Genomic DNA, 22,080 nt, shown 5'->3' with positions numbered 1-22,080 from the left:
CAGTGATGCTATAACTGAGAAATTTTTGAACATCAAGGATACAAGAACATAAGTATTTGTAATTTTTGACAGAAATTGCTTCCTGTCCCCACTCGAAGACTCCTGAGTTCCCGCCCTGGCAGTGCTGCAGCACATGCCTGTTCCCCCACAGCTTTGCTCTTTGAGTGTTTTCAGCCTTAAAAAACCTTTGCTAATACAATAGGTGGGTGGTACCATCTCAGTATGGTTTTAGTTTTTATTTCTCACAAGTGACATTAAGAATCTTTTCCTTGAATTTCTGTCTTGTTATAAGTTACTCACCCCTTTCATCCTCTTCATCTCAAATATCGCGGGTCTTTTTTGTGTGGTTTGTAAGCGGTGTCCATCATACAGTAGGGGAACTGGCTCTGTAATCTTAGCTGCACTTATTTCCCCCATTTGTCTTTTACCTTTACCATTGGCATTCTCAATTGTTTTATTTTATGTTTAGTTGATGGATTATTTTCAACAAGGGCTTTCCGAGTCTAAGACCACGGAAGACAGAAGAGCTGGAGATAGAAAGAAAAGGGGGGGGGGGGGGTCTCTGCAGCTCTGCGCATGCTCCATGACTAGCATGCAGTTAAAATGTGCTAGGTACAGAACAAGTTGGGCTCACGCGATTGAGGAACCAAAGGAAAAAGAGCGGAAACAAGCAGGTGCCAACATTGAACTGAACCGACAGTTACTGCCGTTGCTTGTTAGAGAAGAAAGCCTACACCGTGGAATCGGTCGCTGTCTCTTCCTGGAAACTCCCTTCCTCTGCCACCACACCTTTGCAGCAAACTTCACCTCTTCTCTGGATAATCCTGACATTTACCTGCGTGGGTTGTTCTGCTCACCACCATAGAAATACTACCGTGTGGTTCAAAGCACAGAGATTGTAAAATCATGTCACAATCAAGTTCAAGACCAACCACTTGTTAATTGTATGACCCTGGAAGAGCTACTTAACTTATTTGCACATGCCTGTTTCCCTGCCTATAAAATGGAGTTATTAAGGTAATTAATTGGGAGGTAATTAGGCTTACCCAACTCTAGCACCCTGGGTCTTATGTAAGCCTGTGCAACGTAAGTTTAACTGGCTTTGCCAGGGACTCCTCACTGGAATGATCTGAATCCGGCTATCGCTTTACCCTTTTAAGAACTCATTTGTTTTTATTGTATATGTGTGAGGATTTGGCCTGCATGTGTGTTATGTGCTCCGTGTGCATGCAGCGCCCTCAGAGTCCAGAAGAGGGCACCAGATGCCCCCAGAACTGGAGTTATAGACCATTGTTAGACACTATATAAGACTGGAAACCAAACCTAAGTCCTCTGCAAGAGTATCAAGTGCTCTTAATCACTGAACCATCCCTCCAGCCCCTACTACTCTACTCTAACCAAATATTTTCTCTCCCCTACTTCCACATTCACGCTCTCCAAAAGCTTTCTCCCTGTGTGCCCATTGGTGGAGCCCAAACTGGTCCTGGAATTGCTCAGCCCCTAAGCCTGCCTAAGCAAACACATTCTGTGAAATGTGATTTAATATACCTAATTTTATCTTCTAGCGGCCTACAATAATAATTTCCTTAGAAGGTATCTTTAAGGAAAATCAAGTACATGTATACTAATTCAACTGCAATGACAATATATTTAATTTGTTCTGAATTTTTTCATAAATTTCACTTGCTGAGTATTATAGAAAGGACATTATTTTGGGGGTCCAGTATACCCATTTGATACCATAATTTTTTTTTAATAAGATAAACTCTTTTGAGAAATTCCCTAAGATGTTAATATGTTTAATTGTTTTAAAAAATATTTTATGGATATAAGGATTTTGCCTGCATACACACACACACACACACACACACACACATCACATCACATCACATCACATCACATCACATCACATCACATCACATCACATATGTGCCTGATGCCTTGGAGGCCAGAAGAGAGTGCTGGATCCCCAGCAGCTGGAGTTAGTTACAGACACCATGAGCCACTGTGTGGGTGCTGAAAACCGGAGGCAGGTCCTCTGAAAGAAGAGCCAGTGCTCTTAGCCACCACACCAACTCTCCAGGCCCAGATGGTTAATTCTTTAAAATGACATGTGCTTCTTTCTTCCACAGTATTTGACTACACAAGAAAAAAGACCTGTAGGTCAGTGACATTGTGACAAAGGAGACTGGAGTCCTTACACCAGAGCCCCATCACCTGTCTGCCTGTGCTGTGTGGTAGCTGCGCATGTCTGATCCTTGGCTGTAACCAAAGGGGTGCACTTGGTCCCTTCTGGCTGTTAGAGCTCAATGGGGTCTACTGCATTCCAGAGCCCAAGCCACTTGCCCCTAACTCCAGAGACTTCTTGCCTGTTTATGACAAGTTCGGGGCTTTGTCATCCCCTCAATCTTCTTACTCCTTCCTGGACTGTGCAAGAATTATCAATATGTCAGAGCAGGTGCCCTCTTCAGACACTCCGCCAATTCCTGTTCCTGTCCGGGGTAACACTTCCTTGAATTGGAAACTGTACTTTTGTGGGAATGTTCACATAACGCCTTCTACTACGTCTTTGAGGAGGAAACTTTGTCCTGTTTTGATTACCATTGTATCTTCAGTGACTAAACCAATAACCCTAAGCCAACAAATGAGAAACCTGTAGTTCCAAAGTCAGATAACATAGGAACATAGTTGATCTTGACTTAAGCTTTCCCATCTATGCCACAAGCCTTCATTCGCTTTCTGGTCAGTACCATTCTGCGTATGTGTAGCCTTGGCTATAAGAACAGTGATTTATTTTTGCTCAGGCAAAAAGTACTCAGCGCAGGGATATCAGTCTAAGTTAATCATGACAGTTCCATCCACTTTGCCATCCAGGGGTCAATGTTATACCACACTATTCTGGCTAATGACTTAGAAAGAGATGTCTTCTGGGAGGCTTTGGAAACCTTTGTGGGAGACAGAAATAAAAGAAGAATATTCTTCCACGCTGTCTGCCTTGACACTTCACTCCTTCAATGTGATAAGATATGAACATTCACATTCAGAGCCATAGGATCATCTAGACATCATGTCAAAAACACTGCAGAAATGCCAAGATGACCTCAGCGACCTGATATCTGAACCCTGAACCAGCAGCGTACTTCAAAATTATCTTTATTATTTAAGCTACTGTTACTTCAGTTTTCAGTTGCTAGGAGCCATTTTCTTCTTTAACTGACACCCTCCGGCCTTAATCCAATTCTGATCGCATTCGCTGACCAAATAAAACTGGGTCATCATTTTGGCGCTTCTGTTTTTATCCTGTCACACTCAGACATGGACTTCAACCTGTGATTAATGACAGATACAGCTCTATGTGGCATTTCTGAAGCACCCAGAACAGAGTATCCAAGTGGTCCCAGCGAGACTCAGGTAGAACTGCAGGTCAAGGCTGTAGGGTGGGGAGAGAGGACCAAAACCACTGAGCAGCAAAGGCTGAAGGCAGAAGCACAAGGGGAACCAAGGGCCCACGAAAATCAAAGGGGACACGCATGTCTGAAATTGGTAGAGTGTTCACCTAACTTGCGCACAGTTCTGGGCTCAATCCCTGGGACCATATAAAGTGAGTGTGCAGGCACATGCTGTGATCCCAGCACGCAGGAGGTGGAACCAGGACCCGAAATTCAAGGTCATCCTCAGGTACACAGCAAGTTCAAGACCAACTTGGGATACAAAATGGTTAATCAATTAATTAAATATTTTTTAAACTTTCAAGAAAGGTAAGAGCAGAGTGGAGAGAAAAGTTCAACAAATAGTCAACGATGAGGGCATCCAAAGGATTCCAGAAAGGAAATTCTAAGCTTCTTAATTAGCTGGAAAATAAACTAATAAAGACACATGGGTTTTTTGCAGGAAATTTTAATTATAGTAATGAATATAAACAAAGACCTGAATATGGAGTGATATATCAATAACATGGGGCAACTTAGTGTTTTAAGAATATCTGTTCCTAACCAAAAATGAGGCATAGTCCTGAGATCCCAGCACTTGGGAGCCAGAGGCAGAAAGTCTGAGGTTAGTCTGGGTTACAAAGTGAGCTTGAGGCCAGCTTAATACGCAGCATGACCATGTCTTAAAAGAAAAAAACAGAGAGTCAGTTTTTTTCCCCAAATTACCAGTCCTACGCAATTCCTGTAAAAGATCCTGCACACTGAAGGAATCCGACAAAGCAATTTTGAACTTTATACAGAAGAATTAACATTCAGAAGCAGCTCACTTTGAAAGGACAAACCAGCAGAAAGGAGATTGACTTAGCAAATATTAAGGTCAATTGCAAAGCTATCATTTTCAAAGCCAAAAAATAAATGAGTAAAGATAAAGAGAATGGAGAATCAGGAAGTGAGGCCAGCTGTCTGTGGGAACTTGACATGTGGAAGAGAGTGAGGCAAATCTCTCAGGGGACAAGAGGTGAATCTGTTGCCAGTTGGGTTGATTCAGCCACGCCTAGACCACCCAAAAGAAACACCGAAAGATTAACGACATTGATGTCAAGTTCTGTAGTAACAGGGGGATAGGGGGCATGTGAGGTTATTCCTGTGGTTTGGAAGTGAAGACATTTTGTAAAGAAAATGCAAGAAGGAGCTGGGCACTGGTGGCGCATGCCTTTAATCCCAGCTCTCAGGAGGCAGAGGCAGGCAAATCTCTGTGGTTTCAAGGCCAGTCTGGTCTAAAAGAGCTAGTTCCAGGACAGGGTCCAAAAGCTACAGAGAAACCCTGTCTTAAAAAAACCAAAAAGGAAAAAAGAAGAAAAAAAAAGAAAAGAAAATGCAAGAAGAAAGCTTCATAAGAAAATTAAAATCTGATAGAATTGTCTACAAGCTACCATTAAAGAGTTATTCCAAGCCAGATGTGGTGGCTCACGCCTGTAATTCTAACATTCGAGAGGCAAAGATAGGCAGATCACTGGTGACGCCAGCCTGGTCTACAGAGTGAGTTCCAGACACCAGGGCTGCATAGTGAGACCCTGTCTTGAAAAACCAAAAAAGAAAAAAAAAGTATTTTTGTGTTTTGGGTTTTTTTTTTCAATAAAAAGAGCACAAGAACCCAGCAGGTGACTTTTTGGAAGATATTGTGCAATGTTCCTTCCAGTCAGAAAATGATAACTGAAGAGTCAACACGAGAAAATCACAACAAGACACAAGAAAGATGAAAAGGTAACAGTGTAAGCTGGTGGAGCCGTTCTGTCCAGTGTCCAGTCCGCTCAGAAAGGAAAACCAAGTGAATGCTAGCAGGTAGATGGTAAGGATATATGGGAAAGGCATTCATCGTGTGTGTGTGTGTGTGTGTGTGTGTGTGTGTGTGTGTATGAGACTGTGACTGTTGTAAGAGTGTGAGTGGATATGAGTGTGAGAGTGTGTGTGACTATGTGTATGAGTGTGTGTGTGTATGTCTTTATACACAAGCATTTGAAAGCAATGTGGTATTTGCTAATAAAGCAAAGGCTTGGTTAAGCATTAAAAAGATGGATTCCCTAGTCAAACTACAAAGACTAATGAGACTTACATATAGTAACAGGGATGGTTTGCCAAAGCATGACGTATGTTATATACATGTTACATGCATAATTTATATTATTAACATTATTTATTTATTGTGGGAAGGGGGCACATGCCACAATGCCCATGGCACTGGCAGAGGACAGCTTGCAAGAGTCAGTTCTTTCCTTCTACCATGTGGGTCCTGGGGATGAAACTCACACTGCCAGGCTTGGGAGCAAGTGTTTAACACTGAGACATCTCACTGACTCCAAAGGTTAATGATTCAGCAGCAGTAGTGGTGTTAAAAACCTGAGCAATAAGCTCTACTCCAGAATCCTAAGGGCCGATAAAAATAAATTATAAATATGTAGCTCCAATGGTCGAAGAACTCTTGTGCTTCTCAAATTTTAACAAACATGAGGATCAACTCAAGATACTGCTAAATGAGAAACAAACAAACGAAACCAGTGAGTCCCCTACCCAGAGATTCTGAACCTACATTTTAATCAAACACCAGAGACGATTTCTCCCATAACTGAACCAGTTCAACTGAACTGGTTGAACTAAGTAAAATCAGGAGAGTGCTGATATGAGCAGCTGGGTGGTGGCCACAGGGCATTTGCTTACCATCAGCACCAAAGATAAGATACACAAGCAGCTGGCCCTGTCAGCACCGACCGCCTCTCTTCCATCGCTTTTCCTGAGCCAATCTCAGAGGGCTCAGCCCGAAGCATTTGGATGGCAGGAATTGACAGTTCCCATCTGGGGAATATATCCATGGACAGGAAACCACTGGAGGCATCTTCTTCCCAAGGCTGCTACTGGATGTGGTGCCCCCAGGGGTCCTAAGCTCAACCTTGCTCAGCCTGATTCATCGCCATCTCTCTGTTGGGCTGCAGTTTGGGGTGGGGGAGGGGCTGTGAAAAGACACCCGTGAGATATAGCCAGATGCCAGTGCTTGAGCCTGCACTGATAAAGGAAGAACGGCTGGACCATCTCTCAGCAGATCTAATAGTCTCTTTCAGGTACAGATGGTCTGAGCCATAAAATCCTGTCATCCCTACAGCATCTGCTTTGCCCCTGTTTCTTTGATCTCTGTTTTCTGCTCGGTGCTTCAGCAGCTGGGCTGTTTTGTGGCATATTGTGCGCCATGCGGGGGGCATCATAATAGCGACTGCTGTGACAGTATGCAGATGGGATGTGGTCTTAGGCTCGCCTCGAGGAATGTCTGATGCCACGTTCGGGGCTGCATCCTCAGCCCCATAAATCTACCTCCTTGTGAACCGAATACAACCGCACCAGTCAGGAGAAGACTGTGGGCTGCTTCTCCTGTTATTTACCCAGGCACTGCTCCCCAAGCGGCCCAGAGTACTGATGGGAGCTTGGGCTCACTGTCCCCTTCCTAATATGCGGAATGGTCTGGTTTCCTAAGGACAAGGAAGGTTTTTCTCTCAGATTTATACAAACAGACCAGGCATATTTGTGGGTAACCAGGTAACAGGCCCAGTTTGAAACTCCTTTGGACAGCATAAGTCATAGCTCCGGACAGAAATGCTAATGTGAGCACAGACACTCCAAGGAATTAACAACAGCGGAAAAGATTAAGAAATAATTCCACCAGTATAGCTTTCTCTAGAACTCATCTGATTCTCCAATGGTCCTCTTCTATACGTGTGGGTGCACGCACACGCATGTGTGTAATATTTTCAGGCAAGGGGAAAAAAAAGACAAGAACAAAGAAGGAGATGGGTAGAGAGTTCAGAGATGCAAATATTTCAGACTTAATAGTTTTCTTTCTCTCCGTAGGAACTAGCCGTTTGATGCTGATTGTGTGTGATATGTGAACAGAAGCCTGCAAATCCGAGGATCCCCTGTGCATCTCCAGGACTGCATCTCCCTGTGCCCACTTTAATGAGACCCAGGGCAACTGCGGCTTCCGTTGTGCCCAGCATCCCAGGCAAGCTCAGAGAGCCATTCTTCTCTGGCAGTAATGTGTTTGCTTGAGCGTGAACATTAGTGTCAGAAGCACTTAGTGCAAAGTGCCCCTTTTCAGAGGGGGAAAGAGTCATTGCCAATCTGTGTGTCTGGGAATTCATTATTCCCATTTATTGGGGGAGTAGGGTTAGGTAAATCCTAACACAGCTAAAAATACAAACTATAGAAACAAAGAAACAAAAACCCTACTGCTTACAAACCCATCTTCTAAGGAGTAAGTGCAACTGAAAGTTACACTGATTTGCTCAAGAGATGCTTTCCGAAGAACCATAAAATGTCTCTTAGATGGAGCATCAGCATGGCCTCTTTTCATATGTGGGCCATATCCTCCTGGTACCCCCCCTCCAGCCCTGTCTCAGATATGATGAAAGTGGAAGTTATTTTATACCCAGTCTTGCACAAAGCAAATGTGCCTAATTAGTGGAAGTTCTGCGTGTAGGGCGGGAATTTGATTTTAATCAGAGTCTTTCTTTCAGACATGTGTACACATTGTGGCAGACTATGGGCTTTTTCTTGTCTTTCTTACAATAGTGATGCCTGTAAACAGAACCAAAAAGTCTCCCATCCTTATTATTAGTATGGCCAAGGGCCTTCATTTTGAAGGCAGCTAGCCAGTGCTGAGCCAGGGATGACTAACTGGGCCACATGGCTCTATGCTCACAGCCTTCCTGATGGCTTGGGTATGCTGGACCTCAGCTTGAGACAGAGCTGGAGCTGTAACACCACTGATACACCATCTATCTTGTTTTATTGTTATGATTTTTGGATATACTATATGGACCTGGTACAAATCAAAGCCCTTCTCTGACCCCCCCCTCCTCTGTGCATATCTCTTACTGGGTACAGGCCCACACATTCAGCCTAAGAATTTAAAACAAGGGCCAAAGCTACAGCGTAGAGACAGAGTGCTTGCTTAGTGTGCACTGGGCCCTAAGTTCAATCCCCGGAACCACTAAATAAAGTCAGTAAAATGAGGGAAAGCGATTCCAAGCCAAACTGTTGCTAGTTACTGTCAAACGCTGACAATTTGGACAACATTCTCATTGAAATGCTCCACTCTGTAGGTCCTATGTGGTGGCTGTTGCCCTCGACACAGGCGGAAGACTCAGCCACAGAGATGTCTCTTTAGAGGTGTCCTTCCTCATCATACTGTGTCTCAAGCCAGAGAGAAATCACACATGGCTATGTTTAAACAGGTCCAGAATCAGCAGGGATGGCATAGAGATGCCCAGACAAGGAGACAGAATATGAGTTATTACCTCCCTATTGTACCACAGCTTATAAACTGCAGGGTACAATGCTTTCGTTTGTTATACCCAAATTTTAGTTCATATCTGAAATATTTCACTGACTTTTCATAGCACAAAAATTAAATCTTATGTTCTCATGAAAATTGCTCATTGTTGAAAAACTAAAAGCCAGTGTTGGCACTGTTCTCTGTGCCCCACCCCTACCCTTGGCTGTGTTGCCTACCGTGGCTGCCAAAAAGAATGTGTGTGTGTGTTCTCTCTGAGCGTCAGGAACCGGAGCTCTGGCACATGACCCAAGGCTCTCCCTTCCTCCTCCATCACAGCATCTGAAATAAGGACTCAAACATGCCAAAGAATTTTGAAAGCTGTCATTTCTTAAGACAAGATTCTTGCTGTATAGCCTGGGCTGGTGTTGCTATGTAGTCCCCAGTCATCCTGTGTCCGCCTCCTGAGCGCTGGGTTGCCAGGTATGCATCATCATGTTTTGTTTGCAAATCGTTCTCACAGGAATGAAGTCCCCATAAGGAGAGTGTCTAGGAGCAAAGATGTTTAAGCAGACCTTCCCAGCATTGTGACTTAGCCGGAAGTCTGGCCCTAGCCCTTGCATTTGTCAGGCTTGATTTTGAGGCTTTGAGATAGAACAGTAAATTTCTTCTGTGTGTAAAGTTACCAAATTAGAATTGCTGGGCTTTTTTTTTTAAGTTTTTTATTTTTATCTTTTATGTGTGTGTCTGTGTGAGTGTATGCCATGCATGTGTAGGTGTCTGCGGAAGCCAGAGAGGGCTGGAGTGACAGGCAGTTGAGAGCTGCCTGACTTAGGGGCTGGGAATGGAACTCAGGTCCTCTGCAAGAGTGACAAGTACTCTTACCTTCTGGGCCATCTCGCCAGCCCCAGAAGTAGTGTTCTACGTTCAGAACTACACACAGCATCACTATAAAGGCCAAAGCTGGCATAGGAGGTCCTTCTGTTTATGTGTTGCTTTCATTGGTTAATCAAGAAAGACTGTTTGGCCTCATAGGACAGAACTTAGGTAGGTAGAGAAGACAGAACTGAATTCTGGGAGAAAGAAAGCAGAATGCGAGAGCTGCCATGGAGCCGCCAGGTCAGACATGCTGAATCTTTCCTGGTAAACCACGACCTCGTGGTTATATACAGATAACAGAAATGGGTTAAATAAAGATGTGAGAGTTAGCCAATAAGACGTTACAGCTAATGGGCCAAACAGTAATTTAATTAATACAGTTTCTGTGTGATTATTTCGGGGGTTAAGCTAGTGGGGCGGACCGGATGACAAGCATCCCGCTCCTCCTGTTACACCAAAGCGTATCTTCCCACTGGCCAAATCCTGCTTACACTCAACATGTCCTTGACCACCCTGGCAAGATCAGAGGGATCTGAGCAGAAAAAATTCAGAGGATCTCTTTAATGATGAGAGTTGTTTTAGAGTTTGTTGAATTTAAAATAAATTAGTAAAGGCAAGGCTTGTTTAAAAAAAGAGAGTCTAATATAGTTACAGTCAAGAGAAAATAATCAGAAATAATAAGAAACAGAAAGTAATGCTGACTAGCAGTAAAAGATGAGTTAAAAATGTCCCACTCCAACCTGACATATTAAGAGGCACACGCCTTTAATCCCAGTACTTGGGACACAGCGGCAAGGACAGTCTCTGTGAATTTGAGGCTAAGGTTGGTCTACATAGTGAGTTCCAAGTTAGCCAGGGTTCCACAATGAGACCCTGCCTCAAAAAAAAAAAAAGTCTTCGTCATCACTTATTTTTTCTATTAGTTGATTACCCTACTATTAGAACAAAGAAATGAGTCATCCAGTAGCAAGCTTCAGGAAGCACTAGCCCCATCCCAGGAATAAGTACCAGTCAGTGGAAATGTTCGGTGTAAACTCTGCTTTTCCAGCATGGGCCTTTCTGGCCCCGTTCCCCTACTGATCATTTCTGTCAATGTGCGGCTTCTATTAGATCCTATGGCTTGAGCCTTCATTCAGTTACTGGGGAGACCCTGCTAAGGCTGAGGACCTGGGGTACTGGCAGTTGCTCATCTCCTCATGGTATTTGTCTTCTCTCTGCTCCTTTGCTGGGAGATGGCTGTAGTCTTTCTAAGTGCCGTAGTCTTTCTAAGTGCCAAAATGAAAAAACACCAGGAGCTGACTTCCTCACCCGTTATACCCCACTCGCCCTTCCCTCCTACCCATAAAGTACACACTCGGACACAAACGTATGAGCTTGGGGACAGCATGAGAAAGGCAACTTGACATTCAATCCCACAAAACCCCCTGCTTCTGTGAGGCTGACTCTAATGTTCTGGCTTGTCTTCCAGTCCCCAGGCAGCCTTGTGCTGGCTTTCCCGGGCTGCTGTGTAGGTATGGAAATAGTCACAATCTAGTCACCGGCTGTCTCTCATCTAGACTCCATCAGGAGGTGGGACAAGCTGTCTCTCTCATTCTGAGGCTTAGCATGTCTATGCTAATGTCTAGTACTAATGTCTAGTATTCAAAGTTCACTGCTTATAAATGAATGGAAAGGGGGTACTGAAAGCTCATGCCTTTGAGGACCTTCAAGGGGTGGGTCTGTTCATACCCCCACTGCCATACAAACTCGCTTTCAAACTCTGAACATGTCCCAAGACTTAACCAGCAGCGAGTGCAGTAGATCTCCACTGAGCCTCGGTAAGGACGGTTAAGACAAGGGACAGCACATAAGACAAGGGAATGAGTTCCTTTCATTAGTATTATGTTTAAATAGTTAAATTTCTTAAGGAGGACAACTTCCTGGGGATGACTGAATACTGGGGTAAAGTTTGCTTTTCCTCAATCCCCCTCTAAGTTCAGTGCTGTTCCCAAACTGGTACGTCCCACATTCCCAGTGACCATTGGATGCTCCGCTTAGGAGGTCTGGTCAAGAACTCTCACCTTCTCTCTGAACCTTCACCCTCCTTGGAATTCTCATTGCTTCAGTTCAAACAATTTGCTAAATTATACCTTGCTCACACTCGGGGATCTTCTGAGAGGACTCTGGATGGACACCTTGCTCTTCATCTTTTCAGGTTATGTTTTGAGACATGTCTTAAATCGGCACCTCATCAATTGCCTGTATGGCTCACCCTTTAATCTGGCGCCACATCAGTTGTATGGGACTTGCAACAAAGATCGTTCTTACTGCATATGTTCGAGCTCCATCTGGAAGTCTTGATCTTGCGGGGAGGGGACGAGAAGAAAAAAATATCCCCCTAAGCGTTCTCTGTGCTTTAAACTGGTCTTCACAGAGTCTCTAGTGGTAGAAAATGAAAAAGGGTAGGTTTATTAAGAGTTCCACAGAAACAGACACGAAATCCTTTGTAAGGAGCTGGCTTATGCAATCGTGGAAGCTGGCTAGGCGGGTCCACAATCCATAGCACAGGTCATCAGGAAGCACAGGCTGAAAATGCAGGCAGGAAATGAGGCATCGTCCAAGCAAAGCCTTCGGTTCCGTTCCTAAGGCCTTTCAGCTAATTGGATCACATCAATACAAGTTTTTTTTTTTTTTACGATAACCCCTGTCATAAAGTTAACTGATTGTAGACCTTTATCGCAGCCTTAAATGCTTTCTCAGCAACACCTAGAACAGAGTCTGAACAACTGGGTACTACTTCTCCGCCAAGTTAGTTCCTGAAACTATTATTTTCCTATCTATGTAAACAACTACAGGAAAATAGAACAATAGCAAAAAAATGCCCATAATTCTGTCACTTCAAGGCAACCACTCTTGACACGGTGTTGTATTCTAATTCTGTTTGCTGGATTTTTTTTTGGTTTTGTTTGGTTTTTAGCAATTTCCAATAACAGAAAATAAAATTATGTTTGTCCGTGGAGGGATGGTTATGGATATTATGAAATCTGCAGGAGGTGAAATTGTGTAACTTTTGTAAGTTATCACTATAAAAACTATATCAGCCTGAAAGCATACTTTCAGGGGGATAACACAGTATAAAAATCACATCTCTTCTGGGATTAATGCTACATAGAATAGCATGTCATGGGGAGAAGCAAGAGAAGGAAACCTAAGAAATAATGTCATGAATGCCCATGTCCCTGGAACATGTCCTCTCACAATGAACATTTGTGCGTCCTTAGCCAGCACCTAAGACTACTGTCAGCACTCACACAGCCACTAAGGGCTTCTCTGTCTTCTTTAGTTCATCCTGCTCATGGAAGACAAAATTACTAGAGAATGACCATCCTCCAAGTGACTTCCAGCACATGACCGAGGATGGTGGCCAAGGGTAACTGGTCCCTCAGGGCAGGTGATCTGGGAGTGAGGGCTTCCAGCAAAGCCAGCTAGACTGAACTCTGGTTGCCTAACAGTAGTAAATTGCTCCATTTTACCACATTCCCCTCTAGACTTCAACTACCTCTTACCACCCCCTACCAGCTTTATCTTTGTTTCGTAAATAAACTATGTGCTCATGTTCATTTAGTTTGGGGATATTCATGATCAATAGGCATGATATAATCCCCATAGGGTGAAAGTTGATTGCATAGAGGGAAAAACTTTACTTTTTTTTACTTAACGTGAATATATACACGGAGTATGTAATTTTCTTGTGTAGTCGAGGCGGTCAATAATTCACAGGACATTACATGGTGGTACACACCATCTCAACACTTTGAAGACTGAGGCAGGAGAATCACTAGCTCAAGTTCGCTTTTGGCTATAGCAAGTTCCAAGCCAGCTTGGACTGCAGGAGACCCTGTCAAATAAATGAATTAATTCACCAAGGCCCACATAAATTGGGAAGAAAGGGCAGAGCAAGATTTCCAGGGCTTGGGGAGTGTGAGGATGAAGGAATGGCTGGGGAGACACTTTCTGACAAGGGAGAAAGGGAGAAAGAGTCATGAGAAGGCTGGAGGGAGGACATCCGGGATCCATCAAGTCCCTGTGCTTCCGTGAAAAGCATGGGAGACAAGAGCAGGCCCTGTCTGAAGCTTTGAGGTCAGGCTATATTGAGTCCACTCCAGAGAAATGGCCAGCTGTGCAGGTGTGCAGAGACCGTGGGTGGAATTGATTCTCATTGCAAAGGCTGGATACTGTGAAGGGCCAAGAGCAGCCGGAGGAACTGAGAAGGTGATTCTAGCAGCCTGGGTATCTGGCAGCCCAAACAAAGAGATCATGTCGGCTCTTCATCTGTGCTATCTGTGCTGTAAGTGGAGACTGTGCTTTTGTTTCCTGGCCACGCAGACCCAAACAAACACACAGAAACTCTTCATTATAACACTACTAGGCCAATGGCTCAGGCGTATTCCTAGCTAGTTCTTACATCTTAAATTAACACATTTCTATTAATCTATGTATCGCCATAAGAGTGTGGCTTACCAGTAATGTTCTGGTATCTTTCTCCTTCGGTAACTACATGGCCTCTCTCTGACTCTACCGACTCCCTCTCTATAGCTCTGTTTGGATTTCCCACCGGGCTTTACTCTGCTAAGCCAAGGGCTGAAAACTCTTTATTCATCAACCAATAAAAGCAACACATATACAGAAGGACATCCCACATCCCTGTGCTTGCCATCATGGTACCGTGAATTCTTGAGCTGGTCCCAAAGCAGCCACTCACAGTGTTAGGCAAAGGAAGATACGTAGCATTCTTCCAAAGTTTCTCTTGGGTAAAAAGGAAGTGCAGGGTTCTAAATCAGTCCAGACCGGGCTTCAGGTACCTATCTGGGTCCAGAGAGGACAGCACTGGCTGAGACAGCAGGTGGCTGGAAACGGAACAAATGAGGAATCCCATGAGCTGTTCACATGGACAGAATAATGTGTCAGGAGGGCTTAGGCGAGGCAGATAAATGCTCAAAGTCCCTTTTCTCACCTCTGATTCAGTGAACTTTATGGTCTTATGTAAGTGCCCAAGGTACTTTCTCCCTGTAAACCCAGAGCAGCTTGTAAAGCCCGCGTGAAGCAGGGGGTAAAATTCCACTCCTGCCCTAGGTGCCCAGCTTGTGGGAGTGAGTCACCACCATCTCCAGCTTCTTAGAAAGAGTCCTGGGATGACACCGAGCTGAACTTGTGCTTCCCATGCAGAGATGAAGCTGAGGGGTGCCCCTGAAGATGCAGCGTTGCGACTGCCAAAAAAAACACCCCATCTTTACCTAGAGCCAGGTCCACCTTGCGTGGATAATGTTATTTTATTCTCAGCACATAACCTCGGAGGTTACAGGGAGCTTACTGGCGCCTCTGGGGTGGATGGAAAAATCAATGTTCCCTCAAGTAACTTTGCACAATGGTCATACATAGCTAGTAGGGGGAGCCGTCTAGATAGGTGACTTACCTGCAGGGACCCACACTTCCTCTCCAAGGGCCAGAACAATGGAGTCATTAAAGGCAGCAGCTGATCACTCATGAAAGTAGGTGGGTAAAGATAGAAAGAAAGACCTTTGACCAGAGCTTTCCTCGGTGTGTATTTCAGACGGAAGAGTCCAGAAGACCAGTGCACCTTAGTGAACCATCATCTTCCGTATTTATTTATTTATTTATTTATTTATTTATTTATCCATGTATATCGTAGTGTCCATTGGCTTAGCAAAGTGCTCTCCCAAGCTTTCCCCTGCACTTCCTCTTGGAAGGAGCCAGGTACATGAAGAAACTGGGTAAGTCACTGGGACTTTGTAAGACAGCTCAAAATATTTCAGGTCGCCTTTGAGGACTGAGCATGTGTAGCATAAAGGGAGATCCGTCCTCTTGCCAGAGGCTTTGCAAGCAACCCAGGTGCTGTTCTAAACTCAGGTCTCATCTATTCCCACCACCTCAGGTACCTCAGGAACTTCGCTTCCTCCTCCTTTCTTGTCTCCAAGATAGTTGCCCTGAAGTCATTTCCTCTCGGTGGTCATGATATCGATCTTCAAGAGTTGGAGTCTTTCTGTTCGGTTCCCTTGAGTCTATGCAAGCGTCCATGACTTGCAGGACTAATAGAAAGCAGCAGAAGCGACAGTCTCTGACTTTCAAGTCTAGGACAGAAAAACCTTGTGCCTTCCATCTGGAGAGCTCAGAAATGAATCGCAATATAATGAGTATGATTGTTCCCAGCCTTCCTATAAGGATCACTGGAGAAGGAAGAATTGCCCAAGGAGAGTTGAGGTACTGTATATCTGTGGAGCTGCCATTTTGGAAATAGGCTGGCTGTGCTATACCAGCCACCACTGACTCCTCAAGGCTCAGAGCCAAACGACCTCACTAAGCCTTTGAATCCTGACCTACAAAATCATCAGGAGTGTTTTGTTTTGTTTTTTATTAAATAAGTTTAGTGACTAGATAGTTTTATGTAACAATAGTTAAGTTGAAACAATCATTTAAGCATACTTAAGATTTTGGCTTAAGACATAACAATAGGGTTGGGCAGTGGTGGTGCACGTCTTTAATTCCAGCACTTGACAGGCAGAGGCAGGCGAGTTCGAGGCCAGCCTGGACTACAAAGCGAGTTCCAGGACAGCCAGGACTGTTACACAGAGAAACCTTGTCTCTGAAAAAAAGAAAAAAAGAAAAAGAAAAAAGAAAAGAAATAACAATAGGGGCTGGAGAGATGGCTCAGTGGTTAAGAGCACTGACTGCTCTTCCAATAGAACCAGGTTCAGTTCCCAGCACTCGCATGCCAGCTCACAGTCATCTGTCACTCCAGTTCCAAGAGATCTAATACTCTCTTAGGGCCTCTATGCACACCAGACACGCATGTGGTACTCAGACATACATGTAAGCAAAACACTCATACACCTAAAATAAAATTTAAATTTAAAAAAGAAACAATAGCCAGGCATAGGGGTGCATGCTTTTAATACCATCGCCGCGGAAAGCAGAGCCAAGTGGAGGTCTGTGAGTTCAAGACCAGCCTGGTCTACATAGCCAGTTCCAAATCTTCATGGTGAGACCCAGTCAAAAAAAGAAAGAACAGTAACCCCATGTTCATTCCAGAGACCCTAACTGAACTCGCTGGGTCACCACCACCACCACCAACAACAACAAATACATCAAAGCAGGCAGGGAGGGGGGACTTTTTAGAGAAGAGAAGTTTTTCAGCCAGGAAGGGAAGAAGATGAGAGAGGGTAATGGAAGTGGAACGCTCCAAAATTTAGTATAAAATTGCACAAAATTGCCAAAGAATAACTTTTTAAAAGAAGCTGACACTCCCAAAGGAAACCTTTATGTCCACCCCACACTGACACCCAATCTCTTCTTGGCTTCACATCTAATCCTGAGTGCTGGTCAAGCGCCCATGTCCTCCCTCGTACTCCTCTAATGACTTTAGTCAGCCTGCTGGCCGCTTCTGCAAAGAGAAATCCTGAGAGTCCGGAACTGCTGGTGTTCTTTTGCTTGTCTTTCTGGGCCTCCCTAAAGCTCCTGACATTCATCTGTCTCCACTGGAAAACAAGCCCTTCCCCTGTGTTTCTCCCGTCCCACTGAGCCTTCCAGCTCAGCCTTTCTTTGTCTCCTCATCTTAAATAACCCACATCCCTTTGGCTTCTGTGCCAGATAAGTTTTATGTCAACTTGACCCAAGCTAAAGTCATCTGAGAAGAGGGAACCTCAGTTAAGACAATACCTGTAGGCAAACCTGTAAGGCATTTTCTTAATTGGTGATTGATGGGGGAGGACCCAGTCCGTTATGGGTGGGACCATCCCTGGACTGGTATTGTGGGTGCTATAAGAAAGCAGGCTGACCAAGTCACGTAAGCAGCACCCCTCCACGGCCTCTGCACAATCTCCTACCTCCAGGTTCCTGCCTGTCTGAGCTCCTGTCCTGACTTCCTTCGAAGATGAACAGTGATATGGACGCGTAACCCAAATAAACCCTTTCCTCCCTAAGTTGCTTTGGTCATGATGTTTCCTCATAGCAATAGAAACCCAAACTAAGATTGCTTCCTACCTTGGTTCTCTTAATACTATACACTCCCCCCTATTGCAACATTGTCTTACTGGCAGTATTATAGTAGATCCATTACAGGAATCAAAAAGGAGTTGAATTTTAATATTAAAACCACAAAGATATCACAATAATAAGAGACTGAAGCAATCCTAATGTCTTAACATGGAAGAATGGATGAAAAGAAAATGAGTCACATGTAACACGAGGGCCAGCTTGTTGGGGTTTCTGTCCCGCCCAGTACCCCAACAAGCCAGCAAGTCCCAAGGAAAATCACATGGAGTCTACATCAGGTTATAAACTGATTGGCTCATTAGGTCAGGCTTCTTGTTAACTCTTATAACTTATATTAACCCATTATTCTCATCTATGTTAGCCATAATGGCTCAGTACCTTTTCCAGCGGGGGCAGCTTACATGTTGCTTCTTCAGTGATCTGCGCAGGAGTGCCGGAGGGACCTTCCTCCTCCATAACCTTATTCTATTCTCTTTGCCCCGCCTCTACTTCCTGTCTGGTTGATCCGCCTATACTGCCTGCCTGGCCAATCAGCGTTTTATTAAAATACATGATTGACAGAATACAGATAATTCTCCCGCACCAGTCACATATCGACTGTGGAATGTTATTCAGCCTTAAAAATGAAGGCAATTCTGTCATAGACTCAGTATGGCTAAAGCTTGGGGAACATTATGCTAAGAGAAATAAGACAGTTATACACATAGAAAGAGAGAGAAGTACCATATGGTCCTTCTTAAAAAGTCAAATTCACAGAAACAGTCTTGGGCTGAAAGAAGACGGAATGAGGATTTTGGTGGTGTTGTTGGATACATCTAGAGTTCTTGTTTTGCAAGATGAACATGCTCTGTGCATTTGTTCTTCCATAACAATGTGAAATGGACACTTACAGTGGTGAAAATGATAAATTTGTGTTTTTACTATTATAAAGTAGAAAATAAAAGAAACTACTATAATATAGTGATATTTCATATATCAATATTTTAAATAGTTCTTTTTAAAAATGCTACTTTATAACCAATTGTTCAACATGGGGATAAAATTATGTCCCATGAAGAAAATCTTCACCTTAGACGATAGAATATTGAACATTGCATTCATTTCCTCATTATTCATTGATTCATTTAGATAATATGTGTATATGTGCAAGTTCAGGCATGTGCACACATGTCACAACACACATGTGAAGGTCACACACTTTCTCTTCTCTCACATGGCTTGCTGGGATCAAACTCAGGCCGTCAGCTTGGTGGCAAGCGCCTCTACCTACTGGGCCATCTCCCCAGGCTGATAAAACATTTGGTGTTCTCCAGGCACGTCTGCATTTGAAAAGGATGGAACCCTTGATTATAACTCCAGGAAGTGCTGGAAGCTGGAGCCAGAGAGGCAGGAAGGTGATAGGGTTCCGCTCTGCTTTGCCGCCCCAAACCCGTCACAGTTACAGTATAAATAACAGACCGTGGGAATGATAAATACTAGGTCTTCCTGATTTCCTTGCCTTCTTGACTGAGTGACCCATCCTGGTTTTGTGTTGTTTGTTTGTTTGTTTTCTTGTTTCACATTGTCTTTGGAGATGTGATGGGTAGCAGAGGAAGGAAAAAGAAAGAAAGACCCCAAACGTAAGAGCAAACTTGAAGTGCTGATGTTTTTATGAGGGTGCTTCTTAAAAAAAAAAAAAAGTTACCTTCTCAAAGATGATAGACTATGAAATAGCTGTAAACTATTTGCACCCAACTGACATTCTCTTGCAATAAGTTCCTGCGATCATTGCTTTGTGTTTTTATATTTAAGAATGGGGTGTGAAATGGGAATGTTGCTGAAAATATCCTGTTGTTGGATGAAACATTTGGCAAAGATCCCCAGGTACTCAAAAGAATCAAAACCCAGGCTGGAGAGATGGCTCAGCGGTTAAGGGCATTGCCTGCTCTTCCAAAGGTCCTGAGTTCAATTCCAGGCAACCACATGGTGGCTCACAACCATCTGTAATGAGGTCTGGTGCTCTCTTCTGACCTGCAGGCATACTCGCAGACAAAATATTGTATACATAATAAATAAATATTTGAAAAAAAAACAAAAAGAATCAAAACCCACCTCACCAGAGCCTGCGGTACCAGGACCTTGGCAACCACAGAACAAAACAAAGAAGCAAAGGGGCCAGGCCTCGCATAAGGAGGGTGGGAATCTTCTAGGCTGCTACAAAGCTCAGTAGGGAGTGTGGAGAATGACGCTAAAATGTCTCAAAGCTGATCTAGGGGCTGGAGATCTGATTCCACAGCTAAAGTGCCCTCTGGGCAAACATGGAGACCTGAGCTTGCACCCCCAGTAACCACATAAAATCTGAATGTGACGATACAGATCTGGAACCGCAGCATTGGGGAGGTGGGGTGTGGGGATGGCACAGCGGGACTCCCTGGGTCAGGCAGCCAAATAGAGAGCTTCCGGTTCAGAGACCTTGTCTCAAAGCATAACCTGGATAATGATAGTGCTCTGGGCTTCACCTATGCATACAGAGGTGGAGCACACCACACACTTGTGTGTACACAAACATGCACAGAAGACTGTTTCAGAGCCACTACCTTTTAAGTGGTATCCGGTGACATTAATTTAACAAAGATAAAGTTTGTGACCACCCAAGACTAATGAGTTTGGACTTGTTGCTGCCTATCAGGAATGCTACAGAAAATGAAACCAAGAGGCAAAGGTTAAGAACGTGAACTGGGGAGGCTGCCTCTGCCTAGGAAAGTCTGTCACCTCTCCCCCTGCCCCTGTCTTATGCTCAACAGCATATACCCTCTGGTTCAATACATTCAGTTTGCTCTGCAAATGAGGAGAGGCTTTTATTCCCATGGTACATCGCTGGTAGGTGAGAGGCAGCGTGTTTAGAGGCTGCCTGCCAGCCCCAGGGCTCCCACTTCCTGTCTCATTTTTTTTTCCTCAGTAAGGTTAAAAATGAGTCATCACGCTGGTTGAAAGAGAGTTGCGCTCTTTGCCAATACATCTATACAATAATTCTGAATCAGAAACAGTTTCCGCATGGGAGATTTGTGCGGCCGACATCTGAGCTGTTCTCTCCCTCAGCCACACCCCTTACTCTGCATCACTTCCAGAAACTCTCCCCTGCAGATGTGTGTCAGAAGAGAGCCTGGAAGAGATGAGTGAGACAGCCATCATTTCTCAACTCTGATTTCTATTTGTGTAGTGTGAGAGAGAGATGTGCGTATGTTCCTGTGTGTGTGCGTGCATGTGGAGGTCCAAGTTTGCTGTCTGTCTGGTGTCTTCCTGAGTAGAGCTCCACCTTGTTTTTTGAGACAAGGTCTCTCTTTAAACCCGTGGCTCGCTGATTGGTTAGACTAGATGACCCTGAACTTCTGGAGTCTGCTCATCTTTTTTCCCCCTCCCTACCAAGCCATGAAGTTACAGGCATTGCCATGGCACCCAGCTTTTACACATGTGCTGGACAGCCAAACTCAGACCCTTGTGGTTTTCTGGTAAGCTCTTTACCAAATGAACCATCTCCCCAGCTACTAATTCTTCAATATACATACACATATATAATTGCAAAACATGCCTTTAATATGAGCATTTGCACATGGAAGCAGAGGCAGCGGGATCTTTATGAGCTCCCGGCCAGTCAGGGCAACATAATGAGCCTGTCCAAAAAAAAAAAAAAAAAAAAAAAAAAAAAAAAAAAAATGTTTTAATTGAAGAGACTCCTCAAGTTGTCTCTTCATGATTACATGAACCGACATGAAGTTTTCCACCCAAACTTTTTTTGAAGGTATGTATTTAATCACGCCTATATTGGCTGTCTACTAGGCATCATGTATTATCACAAGTATTTTATATACAACTTCCAACTTAACCATACTAAAGAAAACATAATCTAGATGAGAAAACCAAAAGCAGAGTTTAATGGGGAGTAGGCTAGAGAGATGGCTCAGTGGTTAAGAGCACTGAATGTTCTTCCAGAGAACACAGTTTCGATTCCCAGGACCCACACGGCAGCTCACAAACATCCGTAACTCCAGTTCCAGGATCACACACCCTCTTCTGACCTCCACAGGCACCAGGCACACACATGCTACATACACATACATGCAGCAAAACACCCATGCTAAAATAAAGAAAACAGACCTTAAGGAACTTACGCAGCCAACAAGAAGGGAACCTGAGCTCAGCAGTAGGCTGGTAAAATGATAGACAACAAGGGTTGTTCAATGTGCGTTTTAAGGGAAACTGATACCCACATGGTGAATTCATACACCCATGAAATTAGAAACTTCAGATTTTAATAAATGTCTCATTTCGCTGATAGCAACAGATATAGATACTGGTTTTTCTTAGTATTGTTTAACATTTATATATTTATTTTGGGTATGTGTGTGGGTGTCTAAGTGCTGTGGCACC

At 44.0% G+C, this 22,080-nt stretch overlaps 1 long non-coding RNA gene across 1 annotated transcript; it reads left to right on the top strand.

Annotated features, from left to right (window-relative positions):
- The first annotated feature begins 15,228 nt into the window (after positions 1–15,228).
- On the top strand, positions 15,229–17,600 carry LOC146892369 (uncharacterized). Its single transcript, XR_015004331.2, has 2 exons — positions 15,229–15,395; positions 15,557–17,600. It is a non-coding gene; the product is annotated as an uncharacterized LOC146892369 (long non-coding RNA).
- Positions 17,601–22,080: the final 4,480 nt, after the last annotated feature.

Source organism: Myodes glareolus, chromosome 11, assembly GCF_982192425.1.
Source record: "Myodes glareolus chromosome 11, mMyoGla1.1, whole genome shotgun sequence".
In the NCBI taxonomy this organism is placed as follows: domain Eukaryota; kingdom Metazoa; phylum Chordata; class Mammalia; order Rodentia; family Cricetidae; genus Myodes; species Myodes glareolus.
Note: the sequence above shows the minus strand (reverse complement) of the source record. Positions and strands in the feature narration are given on the sequence as shown.